We start from the raw sequence: 24,698 nt of genomic DNA on the forward strand, positions 1-24,698 counted from the left end.
GGTGCATTTTCACCTTCAAACAGAGCCATGTGCAGCATGTATTAGGACATCATCATGATCTCTTCATTTTGTGTGTTAGAGCACCTTTGGGGTACTTGCCACATGGCAGGGGCTGCAGTAGGCTGGGGCCGAGCCCAGCAGGGAAGGCAGCCAAGTGAAGCCCCGCAGATCTCATTCTAAGGGGGAAGGTGTGTGGCGGAGCACCTTTGGGGGTGGCTCACCACTTGAGGGCTCTCACAGGCTCCAAGGGAAGCCTGCTTTGGAGGAGCAGCTGGGGAAAACCTTCCCCAGGTACCATTTTAAGGGGGAAGGTGTGTGGCAGGGCACTGTTGGTGCCTGCCACTTTAAGACCAGAGCCAAGCAGCCAGCAGGTGCTTGATTGCGGCAACCATTTTAGATCTCTGGCCACCCATATAAACAGATCAGTTTCCTGCTGGCAAAGGAGGCAGTAGCATCATCTGGCTGCAAGGCTCCATAACATTCTGGAGGTAAGGGCAGCAGCTGTAGGGAATGGACTGGAGGCTCCTGGTTCTGGGCATGACCTAAAACTGCACCCTGCTGGGAGTAGGTGACCTGGTGGGGCTCTCAGTGGCACGGTAGCCCCCAGGAAATGCCAGGCCAGTTATCACCCCGATGTAAGGTGGGTAGGGGCACCTTAACCCTAGCCCTTATCTTCAGGTGGGTTAAGTAACACCAGAGGTAGTTAGGGGGCCAGGCACTGCTATGGACACCTGAGCCCACCGGGGAGTGAAGACCCATGGCCCCAAGTGAGGGGGCAGTGTAAAGCCCCAGTGAGGGGGGTGGAAATGAGGACCCCAATGAAGGGGTAGCTCCAGGTGAGGGGGGAACAGATCTGGAGCCCTAGGTGATAGGGTGGTGTGGAGCCCCGAGTGAAGAGGACAGGGATGAGTAGCCCCAAGAGAGGAGGTGGCGAGTAGCCCTGAGTGAGGGGGGCAGAGATGAATAGCCCCAAGTGAGGGGATAAGAACACCTTGGTGACAGGTGGCCCCAGAAAGGGACAGAGATGAACAGCCCCAGTGCGGGGGGGGGGGAAGGAAAACCAGAGGGCTGAGTGCCCAGCATGTTTATGTATATAGAGTTGCTCCCTGAAAGGGGCTAGAGCAAGCTTAGACCCGGACGGGTAATTGGCTAGCCACTACCCAGGCGAGGGTCTCAGGAGAGGCCCAAAAGATGGTACGTCTGCCACCCAAGGGATGAACTAGCTAAGCCTATGGCCTAAGGGGCCTGCTCCAAGAGGGAGCAAGGCAGGATGAGTCGTTGATGTATGAAAGAGACTCTGTGAGAGAGGGTAGAGTGAGAGAGGCCCTAGTGAGAGGAGAGCGGTATGAATATGTGCGACTGAGGCCTGATGGTGCAGCCTAAGCTTGGTCCGGCTGTAGGCTGGGAGCACTGTAAACATCGGAATGCCATCTGCGAGGCATGGGCTGTGGTGTAGGGGACATTTGGACCTGCAGATAGCGCCCCCCTGGCATTGGGGCATAAAATGGGCAGCCTCCCACCTTAATTAACAACTATTAATTAATTAAGAACAAGGCATGGCAGGCGATCAGGTGCGTGGCATGCCTAATGGCAAGTGGGGAACCTAGCACTGTGGCTAGGTGAGGAGACCCACTTTGCCACATTTTCCAACTCCAAAGAATTTTACCATGTGTAGACTTGACCCATGACACCTAGCAGGGTCAGATTTCTCCAGGGAAAAAGAAAGTTTTGCCAACTGAGGTGTTTGAGTGACATAGTAGGCAAAAGATTTCTCCTACAAACCTGAGCATACATCATGCTGCTCTCATTAATGATGTGTTCACTCTCTACAGTGAGGACGACCTGCTCTCACAGGCAGTCAGGCACTATCTAAATGCACTAACACCTGCATATGTTTGTGTTAATATTGAACCCAACCATTAACATGAAAGATTTTTGCACGTTTCTGATTTAGTAGATACTTTTCCCACCCCTAGCCAATAGAGAGTTACTGCCAAAATTCTTACTGTACTTAATCTGGAAGAAATAACCCCTCTGAAGCCAAAATGGTATAGAAATTGTGTTTGTGATTCTTTCTGTGACTCTGGGAAACCAATTCCTTTTTGTTCTGATCAAGATTTCCTTGGCCAGACAGCTTGCCTTCCTTAATATGATTTTAGGTATCAAACTGGATTGGCTAGGCTGTTTGGAAAGGAACAAGCAACATGACTAATTGTGCCACCCCAGCCACCTCATTTCCAGGTCTGCAACAAGACTAGTTGAAAAATCACCCCAGTTCCACATGGCAGGGCCCTTTGGAGAACCCCCAGGTCTCTCCCAGGGAAAGCCAGGGTGAAACTGGAAGCACTGGCTCACTACAAGAGCTTTCCTATTCTTCCCTATGCAACAGGCACCTGCTGGGGTAAACAGACTAAAATTGTACCTGGCACAAAGTGATAGTGTGCGTGTGGGGTGGGGGTGAGGGAGTTGGTGTAGCACAGCAGGCTTAAGTCCTAGCTTTTGATCTGTGGGGAAAAAAGCATTCAGCCATGGGTTAGTTCAGCAGTGAAATGGTTTTCTAAGGGTGTGTGGGAGGGATATCTCAACCTAATCCCAGATGAGTTGAGCTAGGTATATGACCTCACGCCATTCTCCCCTCTCCCTTTGTACATATCCCAACTCCTCTCTCTGCCTTCTCCTTCTGTCCTCCACAGTACACCTCACCATCATCATTTCCCCCCCCTTCACCCTCCCACATATTTTGTCCGCTCTGTACCATCTCCCTTTCCCTCCTCCTTTCAAAGTGTCTGCCAAGATGCACCTAGCACTGCCTCTCCTATACCAACCCCTCATACCCACTTCCTCCATCTCACATACTTTCCCAGCATGCATACATGAACCCACACCCCCTGCCCCCCTTTTCCAACCTCCAACCCACTTGTTTCTGCTCCCTCTCCCCAACGAATACATATACCTCCTTCCCTTCTTTTACAATCCATATGCACCCCTGCCTCCTCTCCCTTGGTCTCTCACTATTGCTCCATCTTCCCTTCGCTACAAAATGCACACATGGTCTTTTCTGAAAAGATTACAGATCCAGACATGATTAGGAAGGGCAGTTATGTAGCTGCAGCATAGATTATTCCAAGGTTTTTAATGAGTACCTCATGATTCTTTGATTACAAAAATTTGTATTTCATGGCCTTAGCAGGACTCGTGTTGGGTAGATTAAAAGCCAGCACATTGGCAGCTCTCAGGAGAGTAGGCATGTGTTGTGTGGGTTGGGGGAAAGGAAAATAAGGTGGGGATCACTTGCTGACATCATCTGGGCACATCTCCCTTAACCAAGTCCCTGCCAGCATAGGGGCTTCAAGTTTTATCGTGTCAGTCTCTCCTCTTCTCTATCAGAGGTATACAATTTTGTTTTCCAGGGCCTGAAATGCTTTAGTCTAATTAAAGTCTTTTAGCTTGAGTGAAACAAAATGGTTTGTAGATGGTGTCAAAGTAAATGGCCCCTGTTGGTCTTAAACACTATAGAACTATTAAGTCACCTGCTCTTCCTTTCTTCCAACCCACAAGCTCACTTCCCCACACAATGATCTTCCTCAGTTCTCCCCTAATTCTCTGCCCTTTCCTGTCTGACTAGCACACACAAATTCAGGTCACCCACACTTCAAGCTTACACCAGGAGCTCTGTCAGAGCATGATGTGTGTTACAATAGCAGCAAGCTCCATAAATCTCCATCTGAAAACTGCAGCTGCCCCAGAGCCTAATGCTGTGAGTTCCCTTCAGAGACCTTTGCCTGGGGGAAGCCGAAAGCAAATGGCTTCCACTGAGCTGGCCAGGGCACATGGGATCTGTTTTGTGCATTGTCCACATGAAAACTGCTTCGGGGAAGGAAGGAAGGAAAGGGGGTTTCCAAAATGTTTTATGGCAAAAAAAAAAAAGCTGTTTTCTTATGTCTTAATGAACCCTGGGTAACAAGGCCTGACACTCTCCAGGAAAGCAGGCAGCCATCTCTCTTCTTCTCACAGAGGAATCCTAGTCTCACTTTGGACCAAGAAAAAGGAAGCCTGAGAGGGTTTTTCAGAACTAACAGGTAAGTTAAGTAAGAAGTATAGAGATGGAGAAGGAGGCAAAATGCTATTTGGCATGGGGGGGGGGGGCAGGGGGGTCTCACTTTCTTCCAGGAGTTGTTCTCTAATGCTAATAACACCCTCTCATTTCTCTTAATCCAGAGACTCATGTTAAGTAATCCAGTCATATCATGGCGTAAGGTTCTGGCCTGGCAAAAGATGGTTGTAGGCAGTAATCACTAAAAATGATTGCTATTAAGCAATCTTGTGCATGGGACATGAAACACAAGCAGTCTATGAAGCATGATAGAGTGCAACACCGTGGAAGCATGACAGTACATTTTATTTTTCATTTTCCGAAGAAGTTTCACAATGTAAAGATTTCAGCAGCCATTTTGTTTCCAAAGCTGAAGTAGCATGTTTCAAAAGGGGTGCACACTGTACTCTCTTTTTTTTTTCCTTACAGTCACCTTCTTTAATTTAAAACTTGTTTTATTCTCCAAGTTTGTTTTTCTCTGTTTAGTACAGAAATGTAACAGTCAGTTCAGTCCCTGCAGGTCTGTTTTGAATTCCAGTGGCTGTAATGATGCCCCTACTTGGATTCTGTATTCTCCTTCATTCTAAGACCATACTAGGCAATTGCTGTGTAAAGGTTTGTGCCCCAAAAGATGTGTGAATACACTGGGGGGTTAGATTAATACCTCTATTCTTGTTTAGCAGCATATAATAGACTCAGTGAACTAGATTGTAACTGAGGGGCAAAATGTGCTTCTTCATTTGAGAAGTAACTATGGTGGAGTGTATGTATGCTGGAGTCCCTCTAACACCCAGAACGAAAAAAGAGAAGTTTGGTTGGTAGGCAATTTTGAAAAATGGAGGGAAAAAAAGGGGAGGGAGGGGGGGAAATGTTCTGAAACTTTTGGTGAATTGCAGAGCTGAAAAACATGCCATTTGGAACTGGAAATTGTTTGATCTAGATTTCAAGGCTTTTTAGCCTCCACAATTTGTCTAGAATAAAGGCAAAGGAAAGTTGCAAACAAAAACTGAGCAGAAGTTTTGCGGGGCAGGGGGGGAAATAGTTGGTGAAATCTACAGAAAATTGAGAAATATTTTGGTATCGCCACATTTTTTGCTTAAATAGTTTCTGTTGAAAATTTTCTTCTGGCTCTGGATATAATTCCTCTAGAATGCTGTTATACCGCACAGAATCCTCAAAAGTATGAACATTTGGAAATGAATAATGGATGGATACAGCCACTTCATTCATGCCACATGTTCCTTTGCCATTTAACAACTACTCATGTGAGTTTGTCATTATGGTGGCTATTGTAAACTTTTTTTTAAGGGTGCACCAATATATTGGTGGACTATTGGATTGGCACCGATACAAGGAGAAATGACGTTATCAGGTATCAGTTTTTGGTCATTGTAGCTGCTAATTATGGCTGTGTTCCTGAAGCACCCTGGTGAGTATAGTCCAGTCCCCTCACCTTGCCACCAGCCTGAGCCCACAGCAGACCTGGTAAGTAGTGGGAGGGGGCGCCAGGGAGTAGTCACAGGGCACCACACTTAGCAACAAAGGGACTGTTACTGGCTCCTGCTGCCATGGCAACACCACATGTGCATCAGGGACTGGAGTGCCAGGGCTGCTACGGAGGCATTGAGCTGCGGGTGGGCAGGGTAAGGTGCTGCTCAAGGGACATCCCACTTCACTAGACACCTTTGCAAAAGCGGCTTCTCCCCAGTGTCTGTGGGAGCTTAGCTGCACAGGGCCCACTGGCACTGAGGCAGTGGCATGCTCTGGGGCTCCAAATGTGCCTGGCACCACTGTCCACATAAGGGTCTGCCCCACCCATTGAAGACAGCAGCATGGGCTGTGCAGGGAGTGGGGCTGCGGGTAGGAGCCAATGGCAAGGGAGCGATGTGCATGGGAATAAGTGAGTCGCTGCCTTCCTCATTGAGGGCTGGCCCAGGCAGGAGATGTGTGTGTTTATAAATGCAAAACAAACAAACACAAAGGTTTATTTATGGCAGTAGTTTAAAATGTCTTGCACTGTTACTAAATATCAGTTATCAGATCAGCATCAGTCGATATGGTTTGTTAATCATCGGCTGTCAGTATTGGCCAAGAAAATCTTTACACACTACTTAAAAACAAATAGGGGTGCATTGATAGAGAGCATGAATAAAGGTGCATGGAGGAGGAAAGAGAGAGGCATAGCTGCATACACCTCAGCCTTATATTCAGAAATAATTGTATATTGTTGCAAACAATATGCTCCATCTTTAATTAGAATTAGGAGTTTGACAGCTCATGAGTCCCAGGGTGTATTGGCATATGTGGAGCTGTGTAGATTCCAGCTAATGTGAAATGTTGATTAATTAGTAAGATATTTTTATGTATGAAAGGGAAAACATAATCTTTGTGGTTTGGCTGGTGTTTTGCATTTCTGTGAGGGTATATAGCTATGCTAATTTGCACATTTCCCTGTCGTGTTTGTCAGCAAGCATTTATACTTGTTTCCTTAAATAAGAAACAGCACATCCTCTGTTAGAATTACAGAATGTTGGGACTGGGCCCTTTGATAAGGGAATAGGATTTTATAATCTCCTACTCCAGTACTATGCTTGTCTTTAATTAAAAAATAAATATGCAAAGTTTAGGATGGGAAGTTGAAGTTGAGTGGAGTTAGGAAGTTCTGTGGGCGTAGGAGGGGCACGCACCCCTCCTGAGATTGGCCACCACTGGCTTCTGTGGGCGGTCGTGGCCCCCTGCTCCCTTTTGCTGCTGACACAGCTGGGGGCAGTCCCCACTTGCTGCTCACCACCAGCAACAGTGTGGACGACAGCTGCAGGCGGTCCCAGCTCACCACCTGCCGCTCACCACTGCCCCCCCCCCCCCCCGTCTCACCACTGTGGCCGCCTGCAGCTGCCTGCAGCCAGTCTCCGCTTGGCCTGCCCTCGCTGATGATGTGACCGTGGCCACCTGCATGCGGTCCCCGCTTGCCACTGCTGTGCCCCTGCCACTGAGACTACAACTACTGCCTGTGGGTGGTTGCCATGCCCCGCCCTCCCCAACCTCTGGGGGCATGTGTCATTCATGTCTGTGGGTTTAGACTGAGTGAGAAATGGCAGGATTGAAGTGGCCAGGATTTATTCAGTGGTGGTTTAAATTACCACTGAAGCTGAGAGAGGAATCTTTTTCCTCGTTACATAAAAACTTTCAAGATTTTAAATTTTTTTCCTGTTCTTCATTAGGGCAAAACGGAGCCTCTTCAAAATTGTGAATGGGGATGGAGAGAATCAGAATAAGAAAACCTAAGACCCAAGTGGCTACAATATTCACCAGCTGTGTGAGGGGCCTGATTTGAAGACTGTGAGCACTTGTACACGGGCATGAGTTTGTTTGGGTTTGTTTGTTTGTTTTTCAATCAATCTATTCTTCATGTCTTTCTGTGTCCCTCAATGTGACACGATGTTTCCAGTACCTATTTTGCACGTGACATGTCCAAAAACTCACAATTGCTCAATGTGCTATTACAAATAAAATACACGAGAGAGAGCTGCATAACAACTCTATCCTGCTAATCTCTTACTACTAAATTACAGCAGGGGGCATTTGTGACGTCACATGTGCCATCTAGTTTAATTAAGTGATATATTTTACTTAATTGTAACAAGTTTTTCATCATGTTATACATTGGCATGCCTACTGTAAGCAATGTATTCTGTCTTCTGACTTTAAAGTTAATCATTATTTCTAATATTTTTAATTTTTTGTAATTATTATCCTTTTAAAAATATATAAATTTTACTGGAATAAACATATTGTTCAAATCCTCTGTGTGGCTCTCCATTTATTTTCTCCCTGAACACAGCACGTAGCCGGCATGAGCAACTTTGTGGGTGTTTTGGGTAGTGTTCAAAATCTGTGTTGCTGGCCTTCCAGCCCACATTGTATGGTAGGAAGTTTGGGGGTGTTTTATTTTGGGGGTCCCAGCGATCTAGTCCCTGTTTGTTTCTGACTATAACACAGCAGTCCCTGGCAGTGTAGTGTTTTGGGGGAGAAGGGTGGCTGCGGGGGGAACAAGCAAGAGCAGTTGCCTGCATGCACTAGGGTAGGTCATTGTTTAGATAGGGCTAGCAATTACATTTATTAGCATGATAAAACTCATGCTCGTTCCATTTTTGTATTCCAAGAATGATCACGTGTTACTGTGAAAGCTTCTTCTTACAAAAGGTGTGTTGTCTGATACCTACATGTTTACCACTTTTCTCACCCACTCAGTCATCGGATACCTTTTTCCTGCCTTCACCTACAAAACTTTTGGGGTGCTGACCATTTCCCCCACCCACTGCAAACCCTGATTTGGACTAGGCTGACTGACAGGCTCACATACACAACTACACACATTTTACCAGACCTGCACAAGGTCCAAAGGGGTCAACCTCTTTTGGCATGTAATTCCTTCACTGACAAAACTTTTGAAGCACTGACCAGATACCTTTCCGCTGCAAACCCCGAACTTGGATTAGGCTAGCTGGTGGGGTACACAAGCATGACCACACACTTTACAAGACCCTCACAAGACCCTTTTGCCCCTGGCAGCTTGGGGGGCACAGTGGTAGTGGGAGCACAGCAACAATAAGCGGGAGCTCCCACAGATGCTCCCAGTGCTGTCAGCAGTGAGGGGGTGGGGTGGCGAGTGCTGACCAGGGCTGGGCGGCCACCAGTGGCAGCCAGCGGTGATTGTGGACTGCCTGCAGACACTGCCAGCGGTGTTGGTAGTTGGGTGGCGAGCGGTGAGTGCCTGCAGGCACTGCTAACAGTGTTGGCGACACCTTTTTGTAAGGGGTGCACCACTATGCTCAGGAGGTGCACATGCACCCGCATGCACCCCCTATGCATTGCCCCTGAACCCAATAGTTAAGGAAGTAGGAGACTTGGTTTAGCTCTCTGGGGGCCTTGTTACATGTTACACTGAACTGTACATGTGCTGATGGGTGTCAGCGCTAGCTCATGCTCAGAGCAGTCACGCATGCAGGCCAGCAGAGGACTAGAAGGTAAGAATCCCCCCCCCCCCACCTTCTGGGATCTCCCCCACCCCTGGGACTCCCTCCTGCCCCTTGTGCTACCCGCCACTGTGTGCCCAACTGGCCCTGCTGCCAGGCTGCTGCTTTTGTGGCCCAGATAGCAGCAGTGGTGGCAGCACCTGGGCAGGTTAACCGTTCCCTGCCTGCTCCCTGGGAAAGCATGGGCAGTCACAAGTAAGTGAGGGCAGTGCGCAGGGGACTAGGGGTACTCTGGCACTCAAAGCTGGGTGCTCTGGCTGGGAGTGGTCCCCTGGGTCCTGTGGCACATTTGACTGCCAGGTTCTAAGGCACCCAGGACATTTGCTTGGAGTTTTCTGGTAGAGGTAGAGGGAACAGACCAGTGCTGACAGTCTGCACCACTCTGGGGCTTTTGGTCTGGGGAGGAGGTGGGAAGAATGGAGCCTCACACTGCTTCAGCCCTTTGTAGTGGTTCCCCACCGCCCCACACACTTGTCCCTTCTCCCTGCTCCTCCTCCCACTCCCCGCCCAGCTGGCTGGAGCATAGCAGATGCATGCAGCTGAGCTGCTCTTGAAGGGCTGCATCCGGTGGAGGGATGGGGCCAAAAGGCCTTTACATATGTTTATCCTGTCACTGGGCAGTGGGGTCCCACAGGGCTTGGTCCTTGGACCGATACTCTTTAATATCTTCATCAGCGACTTGGACGAGGGAGTGAAATGTACTCTGTCCAAGTTTGCAGGTGACACAAAGCTATGGGGAGAAGTAGACACGCTGGAGGGCAGGGAACAGCTGCAAGCAGATCTGGACAGGTTGGACAAGTGGGCAGAAAACAACAGGATGCAGTTCAACAAGGAGAAATGCAAAGTGCTGCACCTAGGGAGGAAAAATGTCCAGCACACCTACTGCCTAGGGAATGACCTGCTGGGTGGCACGGAAGTGGAAAGGGATCTTGGAGTCCTAGTGGACTCCAAGATGAACATGAGTCGGCAGTGTGACGAAGCCATCAAAAAAGCCAATGGCACTTTATCGTGCATCAGCAGATGCATGACGAATAGGTCCAAGGAGGTGATACTTCCCCTCTATCGGGCGCTGGTCAGACCGCAGTTGGAGTACTGCGTGCAATTCTGGGCGCCGCAATTCAAGAGGGATGTGGATAACCTGGAGAGGGTCCAGAGAAGGGCCACTCACATGGTTAAGGGCCTGCAGACCAAGCCCTACGAGGAGAGACTAGAGAAACTGGACCTTTTCAGCCTCCGCAAGAGAAGGTTGAGAGGCGACCTTGTGGCTGCCTATAAGTTCATCACGGGGACACAGAAGGGAATTGGTGAGTATTTATTCACCAAGGCACCCCCGGGGGTTACAAGAAATAATGGCCACAAGCTAGCAGAGAGCAGATTTAGATTGGACATTAGGAGGAACTTCTTCACAGTTAGAGTGGCCAAGGTCTGGAACGGGCTCCCAAGGGAGGTGGTGCTCTCCCCTACCCTGGGGGTCTTCAAGAGGAAGTTAGATGAGTATCTAGCTGGGGTCAGCTAGACCCAGCACTCTTTCCTGCTTATGCAGGGGGTCGGACTCGATGATCTATTGAGGTCCCTTCTGACCCTAGCATCTATGAATCTAGGAAAAGCTGCAGGGGTTGCATCCCATATTTGTCCAAGGAGTCACCCCTTTTGTCATGTAATGCCATCATTGACCAAACCTTGGGGTTGCTGACCAGACACCTTTCTGCTGTGGAGCCCAGTTTGAGACTTGGGCTGCCCAGATAGATTTCATGTTAGGTTTGCTAAAGGGCTGAATATGTATGGGTGACTGCCCACATTTTCCGCGTGCTCCATGTCCACTCCCCTACCTTCCCCCACCGCTGCTCCCACCAGTATCTGCAGGCAGGTTCTTCCCCCTCATGGGCTGTTGCTACACTGCCCTTCCATTTGAGGCAGCTGGCCATGCACTCGTCCTCTACATGGTCAGCCTCTCCTGTCCCCAGTGCCCCTGCAAGCAATAGCACTGACCCCAATGCCTGCCTCCCCCCCCCCACCAACCCACCCACCCCACACATGCATTTTTCCCCCTCTGGGATTTCATTACTCACCACCCCTCCAAACCTCCTGTTTTCCCATTGGATCATATTTAAATAAACCACAGGAAGCCACCCAAACAACCTCCTACCTCTCTGACCACCTTTGGAGATGCTGGAACCCCCACTCATCCAGATGGCCAATGGCCAGAGTCTCCAGAAAGGCCAGATGTCCTTTTGTTCCCCTTCCTTGCCCCCCTCCACCCAACACAACAAAGCAAAGAATTCAGCTGTGTCTGCCTCAAGCAACCACCTTTCCCCTCCCATCCACCATGGAAACACTCCCCCCACCCTCCCCCGCCCCAGTTCCAACATAATCAAATGCATCTCATCAGTGCATTGGCTAAACCAAAAATTTTGTTTAATTTCCTGAAAAAAACTCAGCAACACAATTTCAATCAACCTTAACAGCAAAGTAGAAGAAGGTCTTACTTTGTCCCACTGAGCACACTCTCCATCTGCAGCAGCCAGAATGTGTGTGGCCCAGCAATTTCTCACAGTAGCTCCCCTACCACTGTTTGCTTACATATCTAATGCCCTACCATGCCCTGCTTGCCCCTGTCTGCATCTTTTAAATGCATCTTAAATGCATTTTGGTGGTTAGAAGGGTTTCTTGAGTACCCCTACCCTGTAACCTCTTTTTTCATGCAGCTCCTTCATCAAAGAATAATGGGGTCCACAAAGCAGTAGACATTTGCAAATGGTCCCTGAGTTTGGTGTCAGCAACCAGCATCAGGTTTGGGTGCTCAGCCCAAATTCTGATGGGTCTGGGTACTGGGGTCACCTGGCAATCCCAGGTTTTTCCCCACACCTAGACTGCCTGGCTCTGTAGCTCATCCAGTATCAGAGTCCAGCCCTGGTCTTGGGGTTCCCACCTCTTACCTTAGCATACCCTCACTCACCTAACTTTGAGGGTGCTCAGCAGTCAAGTTTTGGCTGCTCTACCCAAATGTTGACAGATCTGGCTACAAGAGGCTGTGGCGGGCCAGTAGGAGATCCTCCTGAGCTGAGCTGCCCGCCTCACTGTGCCCGGCCAAAAAACAAGTTCTGAGCACCTTTCCTCGGGTGCCTCATGCCTGGCCGAACCCATTCCTGGAGCACATCTGTAAGCCTGGGGTACCACTGCCACCTCAAGTCTGTCTGGGCTCTGTGCCACCCAGGAAACACAGACCCTGTAATGTAGACCTTGGGATTCTGGGGTGCTTCTATTAGCCTGAAGCATTTACCAGCAGCCCCACTTGGGAGAGAAAAGTAAAATAGCTGAGCCCACCTTAGTGGGTCCCTTCCCTCTCACAGACACACAGTGAGCTGTGCTAAAGGAGATAGATGTATTGATCAAAGAGGGATAGGGTGGGGAAGGAATACCAATAGCAAAATATAGAAAGAAAACCGACCTTGAGCAAATCTAAGTAGCTTGTCATCCTTTTGATATGCAAGTAGATTACAGTCAACTAAGTTCCTAGTTAAGTTTCTGTTGAGTTACTCACTTATGCATCCTGAGTCTGAGACACAGAGCTGCAGAGGTCCACGCTTCTGTGTATGCATGTTCTAAAATGTCCAACCTCCTTCTTCCTGGAGAGACCCTCTTAAATAGCCCTCCTGACCTCACCACCTGGGTCCAGTCAGGGACAGGTGTTATTTGATGCCAGCCTATCAATTTGAAAAACATCACAGTTACCTACTGGAGTGACATAAGCTTAAGCCTCTGCCCCCATGTTCTGTGGTCATGTATGCAGCAACCCAGTTGCCAAGGCAACCAGGTTGACAGGCACGTGAAAAGACAAAGAAAGAGAAAGGAGAAAAAAAAAAAACCTAAGAGAAGAGGCTGGGATGGAGTTCTTTCACAGGTTCACCAGGTAATCCCGGGCTTTGCCCCACACCTAGACTGCCTGGCTCTGTTGCTCAGCCAGCATCAGAGCCCAGCCCCGCTCTCAGGATCCCCCCTCTCGCTGTGGCATGACCACGCTTACCTAACTTTGGGGGTGCTCAACAGTCAAGTTTCAGCTGCTCTCCCCAAATTCTGACAGATCTGGATACAGACCTAGTTACCTGGCAATCCCAGGCTTTGCCCCACACCTAGACTGTCTGGCACTGTTGCTCAGCCAGCATCAGAGCCCAGCCCCACCCTTGTCGGGGGGGTCCTCCCTCACTTAACAGTCAAGTTTTGGCTGCTCTCCCTGCATTCTGATAGGTCAGGGTACAAGGGGTCACCTGGCAATCCCAGGCTTTGCCCCACACTTAGACTGCCTAGCTCTGTTGCTCAGCCAGCATCAGAGCCGTACCTCACTCTTGGGGTCCCCCCTCTTACCGTGGCATGCCCTCAACCACCTAACTTTGGGGGTGCTCAACATTCAATATTTGGATGCTCACCCCAGATTCTGAGTAGTCTGGCTCAGTGGTAGCACGTGTCCCCTTCACCCACCTTAACAATAGGTACTGTTAGAACATAGAAAGCATGCGGAAACAATTCCATCAAGGGTGCTAGGAGCATGGGCCAATTGATGACCAAGCAGCAATGGCTTTCAGTGAAGTTCCATTCAAAATCTGGGTTTTACCAGCACAAGCCTTTGGCACCATTTTGGATAATCAGGCCGACAATTAGTTTCAGACTATGGTTATCAATGGCACCGTCTTGACTCAAAAAGGATCACAGTGGCATGACTGCCTGATTAAGGCACAGATCACATCTGTATAGGTATGCATAACTTTATAAGAGGTAAAGAAGTTTTGGCATAGAGGACACATAAGCTGAGACCAGGTCATAAAGTATCAGGCACTGCAAATGGTCTCTCTGAGCATCACAGCTCACCCGCCAAAATTAGGCAATGGAGGATAAAAAGAAAAGGCAATATCCATTGAGCTTGGAGGAGCAGCCAAATACTTCTAAAAACTGGAGCCCCAACTGGGCTCATGCTGAAGCTGAGGCCTTGATTGATATTTGGGGTGAAAGGAAGGTGCTCATGCAGCTGAAAAATAGACAAAATAATCTGTTTTACGCATCCATTGCTGAATAAATGAAGTAATGGGGCTACAATCATGACTGGGAACATTGTCATAGTAAGATCAAGTCCCTAAAATGTGCTTTACATCATGCCAAAGACAATCATTCTTGTTCTGGGGTGGCATGCAAAGTAATCCCCTTCTATGACAAGTTGGTGACCATTCTAATGAAGGACACTGGAGACACTTGCCTGAGGTCATTCAGTGTGATGGGTGTGCTGGAGATGGCCACAGAGTCACCACCCTAGGGCCAGTATACAGGCTGTCCTGATAATGAGGCTGGAAGTGTGGTAGCCAATGCTCAAACTCCCTTCAAGCATTCCCAGTTGGATGCAGAATGTTTGGAGCTGCCACAGGAGATGGAGAACCTGGATCAAGAAGTTATCCTGAACATGACTGTAGTCTCCCCATAAAATTTCCTCAATATGAGAGAAGAGAAGGAGGAGCAGGGGAGGAAGAGGAGGAGAAGGATGCCTCCGACTCCACCATTACACTGAGCCAAGAAGTTATAAGCTTGCAAGACAAATCTGTCTGTTCTGTGCAGGAGACACCCCAAGAAATATGACCTGTAACTTGCAAGTTATAGGGAAAAGGAACATTAGAAAGGTTCAGGCTAGTAAAATTTCCTTGCATCATAGTGTGGGAATGAGGGATGGGGTGACTGTAAGGGGGCACTATGTCCACTCCTTGCTCTCAGTTCTGCATGCAATGGTTGGAGGGAAGGGAGCAGTTCCTTTGGTGGTGACACTTACAGGGAATGGTTTTTCTTTGACCTTCTTACAAGCTACCTCTACCACTGCGGTTGTAGCAAAGACACACAAAACTCGGACACCAGCATGCACTGGAGCAGAGCAAATGTGTGAGTAATGCCACCACCAGTGATGGTCAAGGGAAGGCATGATGGAGGTTTTGGTGGCCATGTGCCAAATGCCAGTGATGACTGGTGATCACTTGGGTGATGACATATGCCAGGTCTTTGGATGGCTGGAACTCAGGAAGAAAGACAATTTCAGAAAGCTCATGACCAGCGCAAAAGAATTTGTAGAGATAGCTATATATTTCTTTGTGTAGCCAGGGTCAAGAAGGAAAGTTGAGACAAGAGATGCTTAAGTGCCTCAATAAGGGCAGCATTGAGAATAACTAACTGATAGTGTCTGTGGGTGCAAATGATGGGAACCCCTCCTCTAACTGCAGAAGGATAGCCCTATTATGCTTTAAGGATGAAGGGGAGGAGGATACAGAGCAGGGCTGGGGTGGGAAGAGTATCCACTATTGGGTATCAGGTTCTCATGCTTAAGTGAATTGACCAAAGACTCAAAGCAAAAAGTTATTCAAGTCAGACAGTCACATTTGCACAGTGCAACATGGGAAGGGAAAATGACTGGTGTTGGGCTCTATGCCTGTACTTAATCATGGTTTTATTATTAACCCCAAGAAAACTTTTTGGTGTAGGTGGTGGGGGAAAATGAGGGATAATGGGTCCTTATCAGTTACTAGCAGTGTATAGTGAATGCATGTATCTTACATACGAAAGCAAAATTAAAACTTCTGACAATGGGTGAAGTGGGTGTCTGAGGGTGGGGGGAAAGGGGCTGCTAGCTCAACAGTTATCAGCTTTGGTTATCAGTTTTGAGTAGCATTGCTTCTTTGATGTCTCATCCATAGGAAGACACTGATTAAGCTCATGGTATAGGGTGCAAAGTGGGGGCGAGTCATGTGCAAGGGCAAGTAATGGTTACATGTTTCTAGCTGTTAGTATCTCTTCTCTTATGGTTCATTTAACTGACATTAAAATAAACTTTTAGAATAAAATTGCAATTTTTTCCTTCACTGGCTAATTCATAAAAAGGGAATGTGTGCAGCTGTCTAGTCAGCCCTGCCCCCCCCCCCATCCCGTTAGCACCCCCTATGCAAGTAGACAGATGGGAGGGAAACTACAAGCATTTGTTTATTTAGCAGCCCCTGGATGATCGGCTGTGCTTTCAATGTCCCCATCAAGCCCCCAGGAAGGTGTCAATACCTATAGCTATCTCGTCCTCGGTGGTGGAGGGCAGGTGCATGTACCTCTGCAACGGATATAATTCCAGGCATCTACAGAGATTTTGTAGAAGCCCAGGCTTGCTCCCAATGTGATCATAGCTCAGTGTTCTGATCCATGATCTCAGGTGTGCCCAGAGCACTAGCAGGACGAATAGGAGGAGAGCAGAGTCACTGGGGCTGCCTGCTGAAACAAATCATCTCAAACTGACCAGGATACATGCTGCAGGGGGATGCTCAGGGCACATTGGTGGCAAGAGGGCTTGCTGTCCCACTGGTGTCTACGCAAAGAAGGCACCTGTGGTGATGGCAGGGAAGTGGCCAGCCCCTTATCCTAATTGTCCAGTGGACCCCCCTACCCCCTGACCCCATCCAGGAAATCATGGGCTTTCCCATGACTGCATGTTAGCTCTGGATCATTCAACCTGTAGAGAGGGGTGGGTGGGGGCAAGGCATTTGCCTCACATACAAGCCTTGTCTCCTTTTGGAGAGCCAGGAGGCCAGGCTTGCAGTGGCCAAAGTGTGTTGATGGGCACCCACTAAATGAATCAGAGGGAAGGTGAATTGTCCTGCAGTTGCCTAAATACCTTGGCACCCCCCTTAAAGCTTACCTTCCTCACTGGCCACCTTCCCCAAACTGCTTTGCACCAATCTGAGGTGATGAACAGCTGCAGCCCCCATTATGGATCATTTTATCTGTGCAATATTGCACACTTCCACAAAAGCCCTCCATGTATTCCCTATTCATGGTAAATATCTGGACATAGGGGTAAGGCAGCACAGCCTTGGGGTACTTCTGTGTCTGGGGTATTGAGCAATACCACAGCTTTACCAGGTAGGGCACGCAACAGAGACCGATGCCATTCTTTACATTAAGCTTCAATGATACTCAGTGGTGTTGTTTGTAATTGTGTCTCATTCACTGGTCAAATACTGTTCACAATGACTGAACATAGCTAGTGATTTTTTTTCCTGGCCAGTAATCACAAGTGAGGTTCACAGACACAAAGTGTCATCCAATGCCCAAGCATAAAAACTATGACTACAGACCAAAAAATGCACATACCAAAATGCACATCTACTCCTATTTAAACAATGACTGTATGTCTGAAGTTAGAAATATGTGAATGACAACAGTAAACTGAATTTACATGAAACGGTAATACGAAGTGAGAACAGAACAAGAATACAATGAATAGGGCTGTGCGAAATTTCTCTGGCTGTTTCATTTCAACACTGCATGACTCATTTCAAGCTCAAAACTGTGAAATTGAACCAAAATGAAAGGTTTCAAAACAGCCTCAAAACAAAACGAGGGCAGTTGAAATGTTTCAAAAGTTTCAAAACGTTTTAAGTTTTGAAGCTGGGCTTGCTTGCAGCTAAAGAGAGATTCCCCCATCAGGATCTGCGGGAATGCCTGTTCACCAGAGCACCCCAGCGGATAAGAAGGTCAAACGGTCACAAACTCCTCCAAGACTGTTTCATGCTGGACATAAGGAAAAACTTCTTTACTGTCAAAGTCCCCAAGGCCTGGAATAGACTGCCTCCAGAGGGTACTCTGGACTCCTTTAAGAAACATCTGGACCTCTATCTTGCTGGGATCCTTTGACCCTAGCTGACTTCCTGTCCCTGGGGCAGGGGGCTGGAAACGATAATCTTCCGAGGTCCCTTCCAGCCTTAATGTCTATGAAATAAGGAGAGGGAGGTAGAAGAGGGGGAAAGACTGTTCTAATATTGACAGGTGTAGCTGGCCAGTGACTGTGATCCTTCCCTGAGGTCCCAGTGCTCTGGGGGAGGGACAAAAAAACAGCATAAAAAGCACTGTTTGAACTGAGATTTTTCTATGCCTTCACATTTACAAGTATCACACGTTTTGCTCTGAACAGTTTGAGGTGCAGTTTCCCAGAACTCCCTGCACCTATCTCCTTGACAGCTGGAAGGCTTCATGGCTTCAGAAGGGGCTACCATGCCTGCAGTTTTCACCCCGCTGCGTCTTAACACACACACACACACACACACACACACAGTTGCACGTCACGAATTTCCTTGTCAGCAGCCTGGGGTGCAGATTCCCAGAAACCCCTGTACCTATCTCCTTGAAACTTGGCAGGATTCATGGCCTCAGAAGGGGCTACCATCCCTGCAAGTTTCATCTGAAACAGGCAAGAAATTACAAAGTTATAGGCAGTTTTGTGCTTCCCCATTATGGGAGAAAAGTTGAAACAGTGTTGAAACAGTGAAACAGTTTTGACTAAACAAAAGGGAATGGTGCTTTTGAAATGAAACAAAACTCAAAACAAAACACTGTCCTGTCAAAATAGCAAAATGGAAGTCTAAACGAAACGGTGCTGTTTTGCACAGCCCTAATAATTAAGTATCAGTCATTGTTCTTAACTGAAATAATGCTACTGTTGAGCTAGTGCTGCTAGCAAAACTATTTTTGCCAGTGAATTAGCCAGTGAAGGAAAAAAAAGGTAGCAAAACTACAAAATAAAACTTTAAGATTAGAACCTCATAAAAAAGATTAGTCAAAACAGCAAGGCAGTCTCTAACTGGAGCTCAACTGAGGTCTCTCAATTGTGAGTGGTTGAATACATGAGACCTGTGGCAGTGGATTGCCACGAGAAGCTGCATGATGGCCAGATGGCCCCACCCCAAAGACCATCAGCACCAGAACAGTGACCAGTACACCTGAGAGCACCTGATGAACATCGCAATGTTCTGTATGTCTCCTTGCATATGCATGGCTGCTTCTACAAATGACACCCATAACACTACCTACAGACTGTCGAACCTGTCTAACTAGTTCCTTGATCCAGTTCATGCATTCATTAAGGCTTTTCCTCAACCTATCTGTTTTTACACCAGGTCCCTTGTTTGTCTGCCTAATAGTCCTCGGCAGGGGGTTGCACTCAGAACTGGAAATGAATATGACAGGAAAAAAAGTAAAACAAATCTGGTAAACAGACAAAATTTTAGTGCAGTATGCAACATGCAAGTGACTGACTTTGTGAAACCTCAGGTCAGCATACAGAGGTTTTACCAAGAGGCGATGAAACTGTATACCTGTTGAGGGGAAGGGAGCAGTCCCTGATTGTCTGTAAAGAATTTGGCTACATAGGCATAACTGGGCCAGTTAACCCCCATGCCCTCAAAGCTCACAGACAACTGTAATGAGCTTTCAATGTAATTAACAGTTTACCAAGCATTGGTCACTGCTTTCTTATACCTGGTATGGAGGTGGAGATCCCTGGTCTCTCCTCCTGCTGTTCAGAATTAGCATGTGACATGTCCCTGCACCCTGTGCTTTGTTGTAAACTAGAGTTGCTAACAGCAGCACATGTGGCCAGCATGGCTGGAAAGCTGAGCGCACTGGAACTGGCCTCAGGAGAGGATACCCTGGTGGTCCCAGTGGGGTGCATTCCACATCAATCCATTACCTCCATAAGTGGATTTAGATACCGGTAATGAAGTACGTGATGAACAGGTGTGCCCAGGCACTGTGCCTTGGAAACATCCCTACAGAACTTGGCCTGCAGCATCTTTCCTGTTCCGTGCTCCTGTTGTGACCACGCTCTGACATTCTGCTGGTGACATCAATGTAAATGTGCCAGTTGGCTCTCAGGCTCATTTCAAATTGATGCACAACCTCAGGGTGCCCCAAAACACAAATGAGGCTCTTCATGTCAGTGAAGGTCCATGCAGACCTAGACCTACGTGGTGGTGTCCACTCACTTGCACGTCGGCCCAAAAGTGCAGCGTGTGCAATTTATAGAACTTGAGCTGACCTCTCACATTAAAGTTCAGACCCCGCCCCACTCCCCTAGCACCTGTGCCAAGTTAAAAGACCAAACATATTGCACAGGAGAGTAGCAATTTTTGGCGTCAAATCAAAGTGTTCATCGGGATCACTTCAGGGACAGTCTGAGTCGAGCAGACGAGGAAACAGTGACAGGTACAGCAAGGTTCAGCAGTGTGTGCAGGACCCATTATTGCATGGCTAGCATGCATGCCATGATACACTTTGGGGGACCCCTGAGACCTGAAAGTCAGAGACCGAATGTGAATACCTAGTGCTGAATGAACCCCATTTCTCAGCAATAGGGGACCCACTTGAAAAGACTGGGTGCTGGTTGATAGAGAGGAAGAGAAAGTGAAAAGTTTTCCTAGGTCAGGAAGTTTCAAGAGGACCATGTAAGGCATGCTTTGCCTGTAGGGAAATTTACACTTCAGGGTACATGAGGGAGCTCCAACTGTACTGCGCATTAGTGATTCTGGATCATTGTGTGCACCCCAGTTTTCAGAAATGAGTGATCTGCTTGCAAAAAGGGTGTGCAGGCTGGGGAGACCTCAGGAAACCATCCTTTCCCCCAGATGCCTGTGCACACTCGCATAACCAGACGTGGGGCATAGAAAATATCTGGGTTTGGCACAAGAATGAGGGGTTCTGCCGAGAATACAGTGACAGGTACAGCAAGGTTCAGTAGTGTCAGGGGGAACCATTAAGGCATGCTTCTCCTGCAGGTAACTTTACATTTTGGGGGACCCCGGGGAGGCAAAAGTTGGGGAATATGTGCAAATGCCTCACACCGAGTGCACACCAGTTCTCAGCAATGGGCTAACTGCTTACAAAAACAGGGTGCTGGTCAGGAGAGGGGATGAGAAAGTGAGAAGGACTGCTAGGTCAGGATGGGTCAAGAGGACCCCTTCCACAATTATATCCTCATAATGCTCCTGCAACCCACTGTGGTAATTTTTCAGCCACCCATTGTGGTGTGGATTTACCCTATCCCTCTCCTACTTCCCTGAAGCACACCAGCCCCACCAGCAAGGATGGGAACATGAGCCAGGGGCAGAAGCTGAGCTGTTGGTAAGTTTTCCATTGGGGGGAGATTGGGGATATGGTAATAGGGGAGACAATTAAATAATTGCTTGATGTGGGTGTGAACATGTCAGGCTAAATGCTATGTCTCTCCCCCAATTACCCTGCAACTGTGTATTGCTTGACCTCAGATACATTGACCCTGCTGATGGATGTTTAGTGGCACCAAGTGCATAGGTATTTTCACAGAAGACTTAGGGACATACAGCTTGGGAAATATGCTGTAAGGGGAGGGAAGAAACCACGATCTCTTCTCTTCCCCTGCAGAACCACCATTTCTGGGCAACTTTTTCTGATGCAGAGTAATACTTCAGAATGTGACATTAATTTAAGAAGATGATAAAATCTTATTCTTGTACATTTCTGTGTTTACAAGCAATGCACACATTGGCAAATGCCTTGCGGCTGGCAGCTGTTGGCTATCTGTGGTTGTCCCTTGACCGGTTGGGGAAATGGTTCATGTGTGATGTGTTGGGGGGGGGCTTCAGCCCTGATGGCCACCCCAGGGCATACAGCATGGAATTTCAGCATTGGGATGTGGGGCATAGCTGTGGCTGTGATAATGGGAATGCTTAAAAAAATTGAGTGTACACAAAGTAATACACAGTAATTTACAAAGCCTTAAATTGTGGCTTGGGTATAGAAGTGTTCTGATAAGCAGACAACATGTTACCATGGATGGCATCTATAAAAAGCAGGGGGTGGTAAGAAACATTGCAAATCAGGTATTGGGAATTTTTAATCTTGAGATATAACTGGGTGGGCAAGATCAGGAAACAGTGAGAGGGATGCCTAGGTCTAAAAGAATCAAGAGGAGCAAGTAAGACAGGGGTCAGCAGTATTGAACTGGATGCCAGTGGTACCTAGTAGAACCCAACATCAGGGGCTATTTTCAAATCTGTATTGCTGAGTGAAGCCTGTTTTTCAGCACTGAGAAAAAGGCTGCACAAAAACAGTGCCGTGTGATAGTTTGGACCAGGAAACAGTGAGAGGGAGAACAGGGTCTAGCAGTGTTAAGAGTAATTATTAAGACAGGGGTCAGCAGCATTGAACTGGACACCAGAAGTACACAGTAGGCACCATTGCAAATATGTTTCACTGAGCAATGCCAACTGGTTTCCCGCAGAGGATTTTCCATTAAAAATGGGGGTCCTGTGCGGCAGGCTGTCTGGCACAGTTCAAGCTCCCCAGTCCTCAAGACACCAACACACATCATAGCTGTGAGTAAATTTTGAGACAACTAACAGAATCAGCTTGCATTAAAAAAAAAAACAACTTTAAATTAATGAACTTATTAAGGTAGGATTGATCTGTAAGCAGAACATTGATCCATGTTAGGTTCTGCAGCAACACCTGCTGTGATAAAGCATTCATTACACAAGACACACGACAAACTGAACATTACATGGAATTACCAGTGAATTGCAGTGGCACCTGGTGGCCAAGGGCCATCAGAACATGTAAAGCGATGAGTTGACTTGTATGTGACATGTACACATGGTGGGTTTGCCATGATAAAATTAAGTGTCATAGAACAGTGGTTCCCACCTTTTTAACCATGGACCAGCGATCTGTGGACCAGAAGTGACCGCAGACTGGAAGCGACCAGGGACTGGCAAACTGTGGACCAGCATACTGCAGACCAGAAATGACCGACATACTGCTGACTGGCAGCCAACCCTTTTTTGTACTGAGTATAAAAAAGGGTTGGCCGCTGGTTCGCAGTATGCCAGTCACTTCCGGACTTCCAGTCCAGCAGCCAACCCTCCTGCAGATCGGCAGCCAATCCTTCATGGTCCGGTACCAAGCTGCAGCCCGGGAGTTGGGAACCTCTGTCAGAACAATTGGCCACAAATTAACTAAAATACATTGGAGGTGGTCTAAGTTGCCAGGTTCAAATAAATTGTGGTACAAAAAAACAACAAAAAAAAACCCAACAGTGTGCACGTGTACATGGTAACACCACTATGCTAGACAAGTGGCAATTTTTTTGTCACTTTTCATCATGTGTACGTGGTCAAATCATGTGTGCAAGTACCCAATGAAGCCAGTTTGGGTCTCCCACACCCCAGATAAGCATTTTACCCAGATGCTGCTGGTTCTATAATCTGGTGGTTAGCATACACAACTGGGAGGTGGGAGGCCTAGGCTCCACTCCCAGCTCCACAACAGAAAGACCCTAGGTCTTCTACATGCCAGAGAAGTACCCAGTTTCCTTTCTGTACCCAAAAGCTTCCTGTACTTTCTGACAAAAGCTTTGTAGTTGCATTCTCCACCCATGAATAAACCCTTTACTAGTTTTAGTTATACAGCATTTTTTTCCTCTTAGGTGGGCTCCTAAAATAGCCTGCAATCACCACACATAAAAGGGACTTTTCTTGGGTGCAGATTGGGGAATGTTTGGAATTCCTATTGAAACCAAGCTGCTGAGGCTTGGCAGAAAAATGAGCCCATTTCTATTGTAAGCATCTGAAAGAGAGTAGGCATATGTCCAAATTCTAAAAGAAAGCTCAGTCTCTTCTCTTGAATTCTGGTGGATTTTTAGCACTGTGGCAAGCACAACTTATGAAAAGCATTTTGTTTAGAGAAATGGAGCCAAGTAACTGAGAAAAGAGTGCCAGAAGACTTGACAGAACATTCTGCTTCTCATGCAATGAGGGCAAAAAGGGTAAGGTCAGAACAAAGTACCATGAATAGCAGAGTGGCTTTTCACTGACAGATGATTTTTGGCTGTGGCATGCATGCCCAGCACAACAGGAATGCAGCAGCTGAGTTCACAGATTTTGCAGGATACCCAAGCTGGTCTCAGAAAAGGGAAGCTATAGTAAAAAAAAAGAGAGAGCATGAGAAGCTCAAAACTTAAGATACTTGAAAGCTCACAGGGAGTGGAATATTGGGTTGCTGTGAAAGAAAAGAGCATCAGTTACTGATCAATAGCGCCTTGACTGGGGAGTAACCTTTTTGGCAGGCATACCACAAATTAGCCCCATGCCCTCCCCAAGTGCTAGTCTGCTCCTCCTCTTCCTCTTCCCAAACTTTTGCTCTGTTTTCTGCTCCCTACTCTGTGCCCCCTTCCCAATCTCCTCCTCTGCTTCCTATCCATGCCCCTGTCTGATCTCCTACTCTGCTTTCTGCTCCCTGCCCTATCTACTGCTGTGCTCCCTGACTCCTCCCTGATCTATCATGGTCCCTTCTACCAAAAACTACAAGATCTTTTGTAAAAATTAGTCTTTTGGAAAAAAAATAGTCTGGTCACAGGCCAGGCTAATACTGCAGTCTTCATGAAGGCATTCATAAAGAAGATAGTCCTCACAGGGTTACAGACTAGCACACAATTACCTAGGCTCGACTTTCTAGGCATTAGTGACCATCGTCTGCTGGAATTTACTATCTGACACAGGGTGGTGAAAGCAAGCAGTAAGGCAAAAGTCCTTCACTTCAGGATGGCCAAGTTCTATCATATCATAGAATCATAGATTCATAGCTGTAGGGTCAGAAGGGACCTTGTAGATCTTCAAGTCCGACCTCCTGCCTGGGCAAGAGGAAAACTGGGCTCAAATGACCCCAGCCAGGTAGGCATCAATGAGCTAAGGAGA

At 47.6% G+C, this 24,698-nt stretch overlaps 1 long non-coding RNA gene across 1 annotated transcript; it reads left to right on the forward strand.

Annotated features, from left to right (window-relative positions):
- Positions 1-348: 348 nt before the first annotated feature.
- On the forward strand, positions 349-7,863 carry LOC132252207 (uncharacterized). The gene is made up of 4 exons (XR_009464106.1): positions 349-488; positions 3,966-4,079; positions 5,243-5,358; positions 7,315-7,863. It is a non-coding gene; the product is annotated as an uncharacterized LOC132252207 (long non-coding RNA).
- The last annotated feature ends 16,835 nt before the right edge of the window (positions 7,864-24,698 follow it).

The sequence above is a fragment of the Alligator mississippiensis genome, chromosome 8 (assembly GCF_030867095.1).
Source record: "Alligator mississippiensis isolate rAllMis1 chromosome 8, rAllMis1, whole genome shotgun sequence".
NCBI lineage: Eukaryota > Metazoa > Chordata > Crocodylia > Alligatoridae > Alligator > Alligator mississippiensis.